General features: G+C 40.9%; 1 long non-coding RNA gene across 2 annotated transcripts in view; it reads right to left on the bottom strand.

Moving 5' to 3' along the window:
• Positions 1–1,984: 1,984 nt before the first annotated feature.
• Positions 1,985–14,092, bottom strand: part of LOC311587765 — a 270,363-nt gene continuing 258,255 nt past the window's right edge. The window contains exons 4-6 of one of the 2 annotated variants that reach the window (XR_014775963.1): positions 5,195–5,280; positions 4,389–4,471; positions 1,985–2,254 (exon numbers count right to left, since the gene is read on the bottom strand). This is a non-coding gene — a long non-coding RNA (uncharacterized lncRNA). The remainder of the gene's footprint in view (positions 2,255–4,388; positions 4,472–5,194; positions 5,281–14,092) is intronic. The other variant, XR_014775964.1, reaches the window with a different exon arrangement.

Raw genomic sequence — 14,092 nt, 5'->3', positions numbered from 1 at the left:
TTATCTTTCTGACACAGCCCCGATTTGCATATGGCCCTAGAAGTGATTCTGCACCTGACATTGGTGGCTCGAGAGTCCTGTAGTTCCAACACTGGCATCCAGACATGGCGACCCTTCAAACACCGCTCCCATTCTAAGAGTCAGTGATCTCATCCTTGGAGTTAAGAAAAGTGTAGAGAAACTTCCATCCAACCTGTATATTTTTAGATTCTCTTTCTAAGCATGAAGAGGGTTAAAGGCTTTTGAATTTCTTTCCTGGCCATTCAGGCAAGAAAATAGGTCAAGAGTGCCGTAAGCCCAAAGAGGCAAGTGGTTTATTTTCGTACGGAGTTAGTTAACCCTTTCTCTCAAGAATAGCATAACGTCTATTTTGTGATGATCTGTCAGGGGTGAAGACAGCTCAAGGTTTTCAGGCTTTAATGAACATTAGTAGTTTAACAGTTCTTGCAAGAAGATTTGACTAAGAGAATCTTCCGGCATTTCTTTGGAAGTGGTGGTGTTGGCATCAAATCAGCGTCTACGTGCAACTATCTTTGTGGAAAAGCATGAACTGGGAAGTACTTCAGACATCAAGTTGAATACACTTTTGTTTGTTTGGCCTTCCCTGGTAAAGCAGTCACGTCACTTCTCATCTGAATGGCCATGTAGACCCAGGACTTGCTCCAGCATGCCCGTGTCTCCCTGGCCCTTCCCTGTTCCCAGATGTTAGTCCTTTCTGCAGCTCATCTTAGAGAAAAGCCTAGAATTGTTTTGCTTGCTTGATTCTATCATTGTGTAAAAAAGCGGTTATCTACTTACTCTGTGGATCTTATGTCTTGTATAATAATAAAATTTTCCCCCAAATTAAAAGTTCTGGTGCCTTCATGCCATCCCTATAGATCAGGGATTAATGGAAAGCAGTGCTAATTGTTTAAGAATCATCATCATAGGGGAAAAACCCTGTTATACAATTCATAGTATATTCTTTCTAGTGTAATAATGCAATCAACACCCAATAAGAAAAAACCTAAAATCAGAAAGGAGCCAAATGGAAGTTGAAAAAGCTGCATTTCAGAGAATTATGTGTTAAACAAAATAGAAAATGTGCAATAAACTTCAGCTATAAAAGACTTCGTTGGCTATAAAATTTTATTTTATTGCCAGCCTCCCATGTCTAAACATATTCAAGATCAGTAAAGTATTAAAATATTTAAGGTGACAGGACATGAAGTCTAATCCCAGAAATACAGCATGGAAGAAGAGTGACAGAGACAGATGCAGAGAGGCCCCACCATCACCTGCACAAAGTCCGTCTTCACCTCCGGAGACACTTCATTAAAAAGGGCACAGAAGGGAGAAAACATCCCTAATGGCCCTTTCCATCTCTCCCCCACATGAAGACACCCAGTGAAAACTGAGTGACAGCTTTGTGCCCTAGTCCCCTTGTTATATGGCAAGTCCACCTCAGATGCGTCAACATACAACGAGGAAGTCAGGAAACTTTCTTGTAGCCCAAATTATTGTTTTCGTAAATCTGCGGAAGCTCAGAAAAAAAAAAAATAGACATGGTTTAAAATTTCCCTGAGTGTGCAGAGAGGCAAGGACCTTTGTTCTGAAGGAGAAAGCTTCTTCTACATTGGCTAAGGAAAGCCTGTGTTACTGAAGTAAGTCTCCCCATGGGATGCTGCAATTCCTGAGGAACCATCCCTACTGTCATATTCGGGGTCAGACATTGTCAACTCCTGTTCTAGAAATTACTAAAGGAAGTAAGCAACCCTAAAAGAAGAAGACAATGACTTTTTTTATTTAAAAAAATATGTATTTTTTAGTCCTTGACAACTTCATACATGTATATAAAGCATTCATCCCCTTTGTCATTCTCCTTTATCTTCCTACTTTTTTTTTTTTTAAATAACTGACTAAGTTTAATTAGGATTGGTTATGTGAACAGGGATTGGGGTTACTTACTGGTACATGGACAACTTACCAGTGATTTCTTCACTGGGAGAAAATGATTCTCTCTTCATTTCAGAGTAACCCTCATACACTCCTGTCACAGCCGTGGTGTAGTCTTCACGGGCTCCCTTGGGTGCAGGTAACCACAGCTGTGTGCTCATGAGGACACGAGCAAACCATGGCCTTGTCTTTTGTTTTGTGAGAAGGGGTCTCACTGTGGAGCTCAGGCTGGCCTTGAACTTGTAATCCTCCTGAATGCTGGGACTACAAGCGTGCAGTACCACTCCTGCCTTAGAAGTGGTGTTATCCACTGAGTCACCTACAAAGGAGAATTAGAAAATTTTTTGGATATGTTACCAGACTTACATGCATGATTAGGATATAAAAAAAGAAAACTATGGTGTGGTAGCACACACCTTTAATTCTGACACTTGGGAGGCAGAGCAGGCAGATGTCTGTGAATTTGAGGCCAGTCTGATTTATAAAGTGAGTCTGGGACAGCCGGGACTACAAGAGAAACTCTGTCTTGAAAAACAAAACAAAACAAAACCCCCAAAAACCAAAACCAAAAACCAAAATCCAAAATCCCAAACAACAACAACAACAACAAAAATCCCAAAACAAAACAAAACAAAACCCAAAAACCAACCACCAAACAAAATTAATCACGCTAATTGTTTTTGGGTGTAATTGTTAGGATTGAAGCTTAGCTTTGTATGTTCACTTGGCTTTCTGTGGTTTTTCCAGCTAGTTGTATGTATGTGTGCATATGTATTTGTGCATGTGTGCACACGCACACACATGCACATATATGTATGGAGGTAGTCTCATTATATTAGGAGTTTATTGCCATGTGACTTAGTTCATGATGGGGTCTCAGTCAATGACTCTTAAAGGGAGATATTCTGTAACATTCCCTTTTGTCTATTTGCTCATCAGAGGCACTTAGTAAAGAACGAGTAAAAATAGGGAAAAAATAAGTTGACATATTGTCTTACTCTTCATTCACAACAGCTATTAACATTTTTGGTGTGACTCGAGCAATCCAGTTTATCTATGTACATGTGCATATGCATTAAACAGACACACATCTGCACGTGTGTTAGACACAGTTGGGATCAGATTAGTCCGTTGCGCACCCTTCTCTCATTTTAACCTTAATGATGGGGAATACCCTAGCAATCGATCAGTTGGTTGTAGAGCACACCATGGCCAGTTACTAAAAACTTGAGTTAGGGGCCTGCCCGGTCTGCATCCTCACGGAAACCATGCTAGGAGATTTGCCTTGGCTCAGGTGCTTTGCACTTGTCAGACCTCATCACTATCAGCTGGGAAACCAAGGGCTCATCACAGCGCCTGCCTTGAGAAGGGTTTTGTGAGGATTTTGATGCCTTGTGGCCAGGACCGATGAAGCTCTCAATAAATGCAATCGATCATTTGAAAAGAAATGCTTGCAACTTTGTACTATCTGAGGAAGGAACACCAAACTTACTCGCATGAAGGTCCAGCCTTTCATCCCACAGTCTCATGTAGCATTTGCCCCAGTTGCTGCCCTGTGCATCCTGTGTCCAGTCCTCTAGGACTCCTGGCCACCCCTAAGTTCATGCACACTCTGGTGTACTGCGTCTTTCATCATGTGTCTCTGCCTGCCCTCTCATCCATCTTTGGCATCTCTACCTAGAAATATACACAATTTTCCGGAAGTAGGACTGGACATCACCTCTTTTGTTTGGCCTTGTCTGATAGCTACTCAAATTTATCTACCCCTTCTCCTACCTTATCACCGACTGTCATACTGTCTTCCCCGTGTACACCCATTTATCTATCTTTTCTCTCCCCTGTCCCTCCCTCCCTCCCTCCCTCCCTCCCTAAAGCCCCCTTCACTGACTGTAATAGATAGTAATTAAGAATGAAAGCTGTGGAATCAGATTTTATTCATTTGCAATAAGGTTTCCAGATGAAGGCACCAAGATGTTTTTCTTGGTGAAGCCCTAATTTCTCTGCCTCTGAACTAAGTAGAGTGCTGCACTAGGGTTGCAGAGCGACTGTGAAGGGTAACTGCGAGAAGCTCTTGCCACCCGCCTGCTGTGGCTAAAGCCCTAAATCAATGTTACCTCCCAATCCATGTTTGCTCAGCACTTACTTTGTGCCTGGGCCTCTCTGCCTGCTACCCTGGATTATAATGGTTTGTGCACGGCCTGATGCTCTTCTCAGAGAGGCGTGTTGAGGAGAGAGACTTTAAAAGAATCTCTCCATACCATGTTTGAAATACAGATGAAGCAGGGGTGGCTAAAATATCATTTCTGTCAACACCTGGTACTCATGTCACTCAGACTCTGCAGGGCAGCCCTTCTGGCCTAAGAGGGTACACACCTGCTGGTGTGACAAGTGTGGCCAGCCAGAAGGACTCTGCTTTTCTGCATTAGGACCACCTGCCTCTTTTCCCAGCTTACCTTTATGCTGCCTCCCTGGGCATCATACGGTCAAAAGAAATACATGCATGACTTCAGCAGAGGCCTCCAGCCTTCCCTCTACCCTGAAGCAGAAGAGAAAATGCCAGTTACCAATTCCTGCAGGAAGATTTCCGGTGGCTATTTAATTTTCTGTGTGGATGTATTTTGTTAAAATCCACATCGCCGCCTTCTCAGTAAGCAAGTGGTCTAAGTTGATGAACACAATGCATTTTCTTTTGTTGCCAAACACTGCCAAAGGCAAAGGTATCATTCAGGGAACATCCCCTTCCAACACACACACACACACACACACACACACACACACACACACACACACACAAATGAAAAATGGAAAATAAAGAGATCTGTACAATCATTATGGGATGAAAATAGCACTTAGGAATGTATTTGTATTGTGAAAAATGGCCAAATAAGTGTTGCTGACTGTTTGTAGCCCTGTACTGTAAGGAAGATAAATTGGTGTCCAGAAGTCTGACATTTCAAAAGCCAGAGAACGTGTTGCATTTTTTCCTGATATGCCATTCTTGTAATTCTCCCTCTATTTTCCTCCAGCAAAGGGCAATTCTTCTGGGCCGAGGCAGTTCAATTAGAGCATTGTAAGTGTTGTCAGAATGGTTTTGGCTTAGGTGCCCCTGAGCAACTGGCATCGTTTTGGAAGGGAACATGGTCTTGCCTTTACCACCCCGGTGTGGACCTTGTGTTAATTAATTTGGAAAAGAATTGGACCATCTGTACATTTTCAGCTTAGTCAACCAGGCAAGAGGATTGAAAGCATGCTATCTCACCTTCCAGAGGTTTCTCTCATTTGGTTGGCAGCTCCGCACCCTTGTCTCTTTCCTCTGAACATTTGTGTTTGGCTCTCTTGTCTGTACTGGTTTAGAAAACAACACATTTTGCGGAGGGGGGGGGCATATAAGTTGGTCTCAATGACCCACTCTTATAACTTTATCCCTTCCTCCTCTTCCTGTCTGGCCATGTGGACCAGGTTGACCTGTTTTGCTGCGTTGCTCATGCTGGCCCCACACTTAGGACGGTTCTTGTTGTAGTTTCAAATGTACTGAAAATGTTGGCGTGGGCCACCTCACCCAGCCACCTCTTATTTCTAATGAGTGAATCGTGGCAGAAGCGATTCTGCCATGACATTTCTGACTAGATCAGGGGCCAAGGCAAATTTTATGGAAAGGAACTTGGTCCTGCACAACTTTAATCTCAGCAACGGGGAGGCAGAGGCAGGTAGATCTCTGAGTTTGAAGCCAGCCTGGTCTACATAGTAAGATCCAGGTCAGTCGGGGCTACATAGCGAGACTTTAAAACAGTTATATTTTTAGTGGAAAGGGCTACACAGATAGTAAAATGCTTTTGGATTTCTATGCCATACCCACAATGACTCTGTCACAGCTACTCAATCATGCAATTAAAGCATTTAGCAGCCAAAGTTAAGGCAACAATCTGGCTTGGGTATGCTCTAGTTAGTTACACCTTACCTAGGAAATGAAGTGTGGGGGATCAGCTTTGGCTTGCAGACTATGTTTTTTTTTTTTTCTTCAAATGATGGGCTAGTGTGTGTTAGGACTGATCTGGTTTCTATTTGATTACTGCACTTTCTTGGAGCCACTGTGGCTAGCCTCTGCAGCCACCCAAGACTAAGGGAAGTGAGAAAGCTAAGTCTAAGGAGCTCCAAAGAGAGATCTAAGCTTCTCCTTGCAGGTTCCTTAAGATGTGCATAGAGTGGCCGCCATCTTAATGCAGTGATTCCTGTCCTTGTGGTAAGCCAACGGCTCTTGGTGGGGGTCACATAATCTAAGTCTGACCCATCAGTGTATCCTAGTTTATATGCTTACATTTATTCTTTGAAAATTTTTATTCATATATGTGATGTATTTGTATCATATCCACACTCTACTCCCCCACTTCAACTCCTCCGGATTCTCACCCCCCCATGTCCCCCTCCCAACTTCATGTCTTTGTGTGTGTATTTTTATTGTTTTTAGATTATACTAGAATTATGTTTCCCCTCCCTTTCCTTTTATTGAACCTTTCTACATATCCTTCCTTTCTCTCTTTAAAATTCGTGACCTATTTTTTCTTAATTATTGTTAGATGCATATGTGTGTGTATGTATTCCTAATTACAATCTGCACATTTTTTATGTTTCATATGTATGTTTTTATGGCTGACCACTTGGAATTGGATAGCCAATTGGCGTGTCATTACCTAGGGAAGACTATTATCTCAGTCTGATCATTGCTTAGTTTCCTGTTGTTCTTTGCATAGTGTTGAGGCCTCATGGGCTTTCCCACATCTGCTTTGTCAGTTCACTATAAGTGGTCATGTTGTTGAAACTATATGAACACAGCTTCACAGCAAACTCCTTGGTCTTCTGGTTCTTACAGTTTCCTTCCCCCGCTTCTGTAACGTACTCTGAGCCTTAGGTGTAGGAATTGTATTGTAGATATTTCATTTGGGGCTGGCCTCCTCACTCTGTATTTTGATTAGTTGTAGTTTTCTGTAATGGTCTCCATTTATTGCAGAGAAGTTTCTTTGGTGGAGTGGTGAGGACTACACTCATCGGTGGGTATAATCACTAATATTTAGAAAGTAGTTAGGGATTGTGATGATTTATAAAGTGGTGGTTGTAGGCTCTCCTCCAAGATCCATAACTTTACTAGCCCTGGGTAGTTGGATAGATTACTAGTACCAATCATTACTTCCCTCTTGTTGAGTGGGTATTAAATGCAAATAGAGAACTATTGGTTACCACCAAGATATGTGTGCCACTATTGCACCTGATGGTGTTTATGCCATGCTGGTTGTTGTTGTGGTTTATAGGCATCATGTTTCGGGTAGGACTGTTGGTTGTGTCATCCTTTGGAAGCTTGAATGGCACCTTCTAGTACTCTCAAAGCCAGTCATAGGGAGAAACTTTCCATGTCTGAACTGCACAGTGTCTTCAGCAATAGAGACTTCTCTTCTGTCTTTGTTGGGGCAGTCAAGGGTAATAGAAATAGCCAGTAATGTTTTGGTAGTCCCTTGGACAATTTCCCTTTCTGTTCCTTTCCTCTCTTCTTTTCTTTTCTTTACTAACACACTGAGTCAAAAACTAGTGAAATTCAAATGGACATGGGTATGCAGTCACCCATTGGAGTCTGGTCTACTTACTAGGGCCCACGATTCTGAAGAATACTAACTCTTCCTTCCTAGCAGTCATTAGTTGCCAATTACTCCTCATCTAAGGGTGAGACCTCATCTCCTTCTCTGCTGAAATGCTGATGGCCTTGCTTTTGTGAGGGTCTTGACAGCTGTCATCTGTTCCTTAGTGCCATAGCCCATCAATGCTTCTTAATCTCTTGATAGTACAATTTCTCCCATGAGTAGCATGTGGAACAGTTTGGTTAAATGGAACTCAATTCCTTGGTCTTTACAGGAAGAGAAGAGTGCAGTAATTCTGTTTTCTGCTGCCTAGTCTCTAAATGAACAGCACGTAAGCCTTAGACTTAATTTTGACATCAAATGACTAAAGCCTGTCCAAGAAAATAACCAACAATGAAGAAGAAAGGGCAGATTAGGAGAGTCAGATGGAGTGCCTGAATACTGGTGCTATCATTTGGTTACTACTGTAGAGCTGCTCCTAGGGTTGAATTGTGTTCACTGCAATTATCAGAGACTCTTGTGTAGCCCTTTATATAAAACTCAGAGACTGTAAGTGCTTGACTCGACAGATTCTAACAAACTAAACAAAGCTGTATAGACAGTAATCAGGCCAAGAAACCACTGTTTACGGGTCTCTCAGATCCCCTCTTCTCATCTCTATTTCACTGTTCACCAGAGATAAATAATACCTTAGGTTTTTGACAGCATTCAAGATGTTAACTGTTTCTAAAAGACTCACATCTTGAAAGCTTGGTATCTAGCAAATGGTGCATCCTTTAGGAGGCACATTTATTGGAATGGAGTTAGATCACAGGTAGCGTGTACTTGAAGATGGTATTGAGATCCTGGGCACTTTGTCCCTTCGCTTCCTGGCTTCTATGGATGAATAGTTCCTTTGTATCAGCCACTCCCACCACATGTACTGTGCTGCCAGAGGCTCAAAGTACAGAGTCAAGCTACCATGGACTCAAAGCTCCTGAAAATGTGTACCAAAATAAATGTTTTTTTTCCTCATTAACCTGATTATGTCAGACATTTTGTCATAGCACTGCAAAGGTGACTACCATGATCATATAGTAACTAGTTTTTGTCCTTTGTGCACTGTATTAGAGTCTTTCATATTTCATCCTGTTTCTACAAATTTACCTTATTGCCATATGGAGTTAGGTTTGTTACTGTTGCTATTATATAATTTTGAGTTGAACTGATATTAACATAATTCATCTGTCATGGTTGGAGATGTTATAAATATTTCTGAGCATGCTTTTTGATGAGCTTAATATACACAATTCTGTTTGGTTTGTGCTTGAGAAAGAAGTCCTGATATCACAGGGAACATGCATACTGGGTTGGATTAGATATCCTCAAAGAGTTGTTGTGGCAAGATGCTCCGTCAACCCGACATGACAATTCCAGGAGTGACTTGAGTAGCTCAGTAGTGGATCATTTGCTTAGCAAGTTTAAAGTCCTAGATCAAACTTTAGGACTGAAAAAATAAAAATAAAATAAATTCTATTTTACTTTCTCATTAGTATTGGATATTGTTCACTTTCTTCATCTTAATTATTTAGATAGAAATGGTCTAATATAGTATTGTGATTTTAATTTATATCTCCCAACTGATTTATATGATTGAACTTTTAATCATGTTGATTGACCATTTCAAGCCTATTTTCCTATTGGGCCAACTCTCCTTTTTTCCTCACATATTTTAAAGAGTTCTTTATACATTTCAGATGAATATCAATTTGAGGGTGAAATATGGGCTTGCCAATACATTTTAGACATGAATTTGGGCTTAGGGATGTATTATGTAAAATTTACAGCTTTTAATGACTGTTGCTTGGCTGAAATACTCAGTTTTAATACCAAGTGTCTAACTTAGGGTTTTTATTGCTATGAAGAGACACCATGACCATGGCAACTCTTATACAGGAAAGCATTTACCTGGGGCTGGCTTACAGTTTCAGAGGTTTAGTCTGTTGTCATCATGGTGGGAAGCACGGCAGTGTCCAGACAGACATGGTGCTATAGAAGGAGCTGAGAGTTCTGCATCTTTAGCCTCAGGCAGCAGGAGACTGTGAACTACACTGGGCCTAGTTTGTGTATATAAGACCTCAAAGGCTGGCCATGGAGGTGTACACCTTTAATCCCAGCACTCAGGAGGCAGAGGCAGGTGGATTGCTGTGATTTCCAGGCCAGCCTCGTCTACAAAGTGAGTTCAGGATAGCCAAAGCTACACAGAGAAACCTTGTCTTGAAAAACCAAAAAAAAAAAAAAAAGACCTCAAAGCCACAGTGATACACTTCCTCCAACAAGGCACCTACTCCAATGAGGTTACACCTCCTAATAGTGCCGCTCCCTATGGCCAAACATTCAAGCACATGAATCTATGGGGGCCATCCCTAGTTAAGTTACCACACTAAGGCCATTGCCTACTTGTTCTTCCACTCTGAGGAATTCCTAGACAGTATCTTGATAGAATTATAGGTAGGAGTTTGCCTAATTCTCCAAAGTGGCCATTGTCATTCAGTAAAAGGTTACAAGGTTGTCAGGCAAGGACCTCGCTGGCTCATACACTTTTCTTTGATAATCAGGGGACTTCGAAAAGAGGAATATTTAATTTTCAAAGGGCACAAGGCCCAATTCTCCATTTTGTAAAAAAAATCCATTTGTCTTTTAAAGCAGACTAGATACAGTGATTTGCCTCCTAAACCCCTGAATCCACCAGGTTCCTGGTGATCTCAGCTTGGTTCTTAAGAGTCTTGCAAAGGCCCATGCAGAGGGATTCACGTATCATTGGTCATTGCTGTAGAAAAACAAGCTGGAGGAGGGCTAGGCTCTCAGGCTCTCTGGGACATTGCTTAATCTCCCCTAACACTTCAAGTCTATCCTCACTCGATTCTGTTATCAGTAAGCTGTGAGGCACAGTTCCTGGAACCTGTGGTGTGAAAAGTCTTTTTCACTTCTCTGAAGTCTGTCTTCATCTGTAGGCCAAACATGTTAATATGAACTCATGAGCCTCTGTCTCCACTAAACATCATGCACCCTTGACCTCTACAAGGGTAGAGGATTTCATTATCACATTTTCCAAAAAGGCATCTACTAGACTGGGAAGGAAGAATAATAAACAAGTTAAAATGGCAGCTCTAAAATAAACAGGCGTCAGTAGATAAGACTACGCCCATCTCAGGGTTATTAATCCATCTGAACCTTCTGATATCATATATACTGAATGTCTACAGGATCAGGTAACCACAGAGAGTTAAAAAAAATCAATTAAATTTGTTCTTAGGCATTTTGGCAGTGCGTACTAATCTCTCTCGACTTCTCTCCTCCATCACCCCTCTTCATCTTTTTCTCTTTTCTCTCCACAACCCCTTCTCTCACTGTTATGTCTATTCATTTTATTTTCTGACCCAGTGAGATGAATCAGTGAAGCTATCTATTTGAACCTGGTGATGTCATCAGTATGTATACAACTAAAATCGATTTCCCCCGCTCTCAGAATCTATCCACAGTAAATAGTTGACAGGTAGAGGGTGAAGTTCCATGAGCACCACCACCTTTCTTGACTGATGGCTCCTATGGGCTGGTCCTGTGTGGACCCAGGGCAGGTGACTAGGGTTTCTGAGAGTTAATTAGAGCTGTGGTTGTATTGAGTCTAGAGAGCAGGATTTTGAAAGCCCTTCACCCAATCTTTGGGCTCTTAAACAATTCCTGTCCTCTTTTCTGCACTGTTTCCTTGAGCCCAGGAGTATAAGAGTAGAAGCATCTTGTTTAAGGCTGGGCTCACAACCATTCCTAATTATCTGCGTCTTTGGGAGGCCACGAGTCTGTCGGCGTTCACCACCTTTTATTGCAAGGAAAGGCTTCTTGGGACTGCTCTGCTTGTCTGCAGGGATAAGCACGGGCATTCGAAAGGCAGCTGGCTGCTGTGTTACCCATTAGGAATAAGTTCTCTGTGTGGGCCTAATACTTTTCCAGACTTCAGTTGTTAGCTGGGCTCAGTGCAAGACTTAAGTTTCTACCCACTTAATGAGAGGGCCTCAAAGCAATCCGAGGGCAGATGGAACCCCAGAAGAACCAAGCCGTCATCTCACAGGTGGGTACATCTTCCTCTCCTTAGAGGTTCATTATATTCCCTTTCTCTTGGCTAATACCCCAACAATCTCACACCCTCACCTCCTAATCCCCTCACCTCTATCCCCATTTAAACCCTTTTATCTACAATAATCCCCTCTTTCTTTCCTTTTATCTATGTCCCACTATCCCTTAAGATATCCTCCTCCTGTCTCTGGCCATCCTTCTTGGCTTCAACAGGTACTCTACATTAAACTAAGCAAAGGAATTGATGCTGGGGTCCACACACGAGAGAGAATATGTGATGCTTGTCTTTGAACTTAGGTTACGCCACTTAGTGTAATTTTCCTGATTCTACCCATATACCTGAAATTTTAATAATTTCATTTTCAGCACACTTGAGTAACTAGTCTGTTGTGTGTAAGTACTGCATTTCCATTACTTAACAACTGACGTACATTCTGACTGCTTCCATTTCCTACTCTCGTGAACACAACAACAACCAACATGGATGATCAGCTACTCCTGTCATAGGTATTGAGTCCTTAGGGCTTATGCTCAGGAGTTGGGGTAGCTAGGCCGTATGGTAGATCTGTTTCTAGTTTTCTTGAGAAACTTCCAGAGTGACTGCACTTGTTAATATCTTTACCAACCATAAGGATTTCTCTTTCCCTACATCTGTGCCACCATTCTTATGATGGCCATTCAGACTAGAATCAGATAGAATCTTAAAGCAGTTAATCTACATTATATAGTGACTAGTCATGGTAAACACATTTTACAGCGTTTGCCGGTCATTTATATTTCTTCTTTTAAGTGTTTCCTGCTAGTTCTGTAGCTCATTTTAAAATTGGTTTGTTTGTTTTCTTAGTGTTTATTTTTGAGTTCTTTATATATTCTTGTCACTAATCCTGGACTGGATCTACAGCTGCCAGAAGTTTTCTTCCATTTTGTAAGTTGACTCTTACACATTTCCTTTGCTGTGCAGAAGCTTTTCAGTTTTATGTGAGCCCATCTGTTGATTGTTGGCATGACTATCAGAAAGTCATTTGATAGATCTATATGCTGAGGTGTACTTATTACTTTTTCCTCTGGTGTTAGAGGCTCAGATCTAATTCTGTGGTCCTTGATTGACTTGGAGTTGCATTTTGTGCAAGGTGGGAGAGATGGGTCTAGTTTCATTCTTCTGCATGTTGTTCCCTTGGTTTTCTATCATGATTTGTTAGATATCGTTCTTTCTTCAATGTATACTTTGGTAATCTTTGTCAAAAATCAGGTAGCTGTATATATGGTTCGTCTATCTGTTCCATTGATCTACGTTTCTGCTTTTATGCAGGTGCCATGCTGTTTTTACTTTTAGGGCTCTTCAGTGTAATTTGAAATTAGTCATGGTGATAATTCTTGTCACTAAAAAAAGAAATCCAGGATTGCTTTGGCTCTCATTAGTCTTTTGTGCTTTCATATAAATTTTAGGATAATTTTTTCTGTATCTGTGAAGTATAAGTGAAATTTTTATTGGAATAGCATAGATTCTGAAAATTGCGTTTGGTCAGATGTTTATTTATGGAGTATTCTTTCAATCCTCTTCTTGGAAAGTCTTTTGGTTTTCTGGTGTCTTCAATTTCCTTCTTCAGTGTCTTAAAGTTTTAATTGTGTAGGTCTTCCATTTTCTTGGTTAGGTTTATTTCTCTGTGTGTGTATGTGTGTGTGTGTGTGTTTTGTCTACTACCAATTAGATGGGTTCCCTTTCCTTGATTGTTTTTCAGTATTCTTGCTATTGTTTTATAAGAATACTGATTTGTGTGTATCAATTTTGTACTGTGCCATTCTTGTGAAAGTGTTTATCAGCTTATGGAGTTTTTGTGGAGTCTTTAGAATCTCATTTGTATAGAATATGGTCATCTTTCATAGGAATACTTTAACTTCTTTTCCCATTTGCATTTTATTTCTCGGTCTCATCTTACTGCTGTACCAAAGACCTACAGGACTATATTGATTAGGAATGAAGACAACGAACTCCTTTGTCTTATGCCTGGTTGTGGTGAGTATGCTTTGAAGGTCTCTTCATTTAGCATGACGCTGGGCATACATTTGTCCCCCAGACCCTATTTTTTCAGTTAAATTACCAGTTTAATTTACATTTTTATAATATATACTCTTATGATTGTGAAGTCAGCTATGTAAAAAATGCACTAAAATCCTTTCCTTTGTCTGCAACTACTTAAAATGCCAGTGAGTGAAAGAATACTTATGAATATGCCAGTATTTAAGCACACACATATTAGGATTTTTCCAACTTTTAAAAATACTTTTTCACATGGAAGCTGATTTATGACAGCCATGGAAAGGATTTGTAAATAAACACATCCCTCTACTGGTTACTCACAAACTATATGCAAGTGTCCTTTTTGACATCATTAATTTTTAGAGGCAAAGCAGCTTTATAAAAC

The sequence above is a fragment of the Acomys minous genome, assembly GCF_964271855.1.
Source record: "Acomys minous genome assembly, chromosome: 17".
Classification (NCBI taxonomy): domain Eukaryota; kingdom Metazoa; phylum Chordata; class Mammalia; order Rodentia; family Muridae; genus Acomys; species Acomys minous.
The sequence above is the reverse complement of the archived record's forward strand: the minus strand, read 5'-3'. Positions and strand labels throughout refer to the sequence as shown.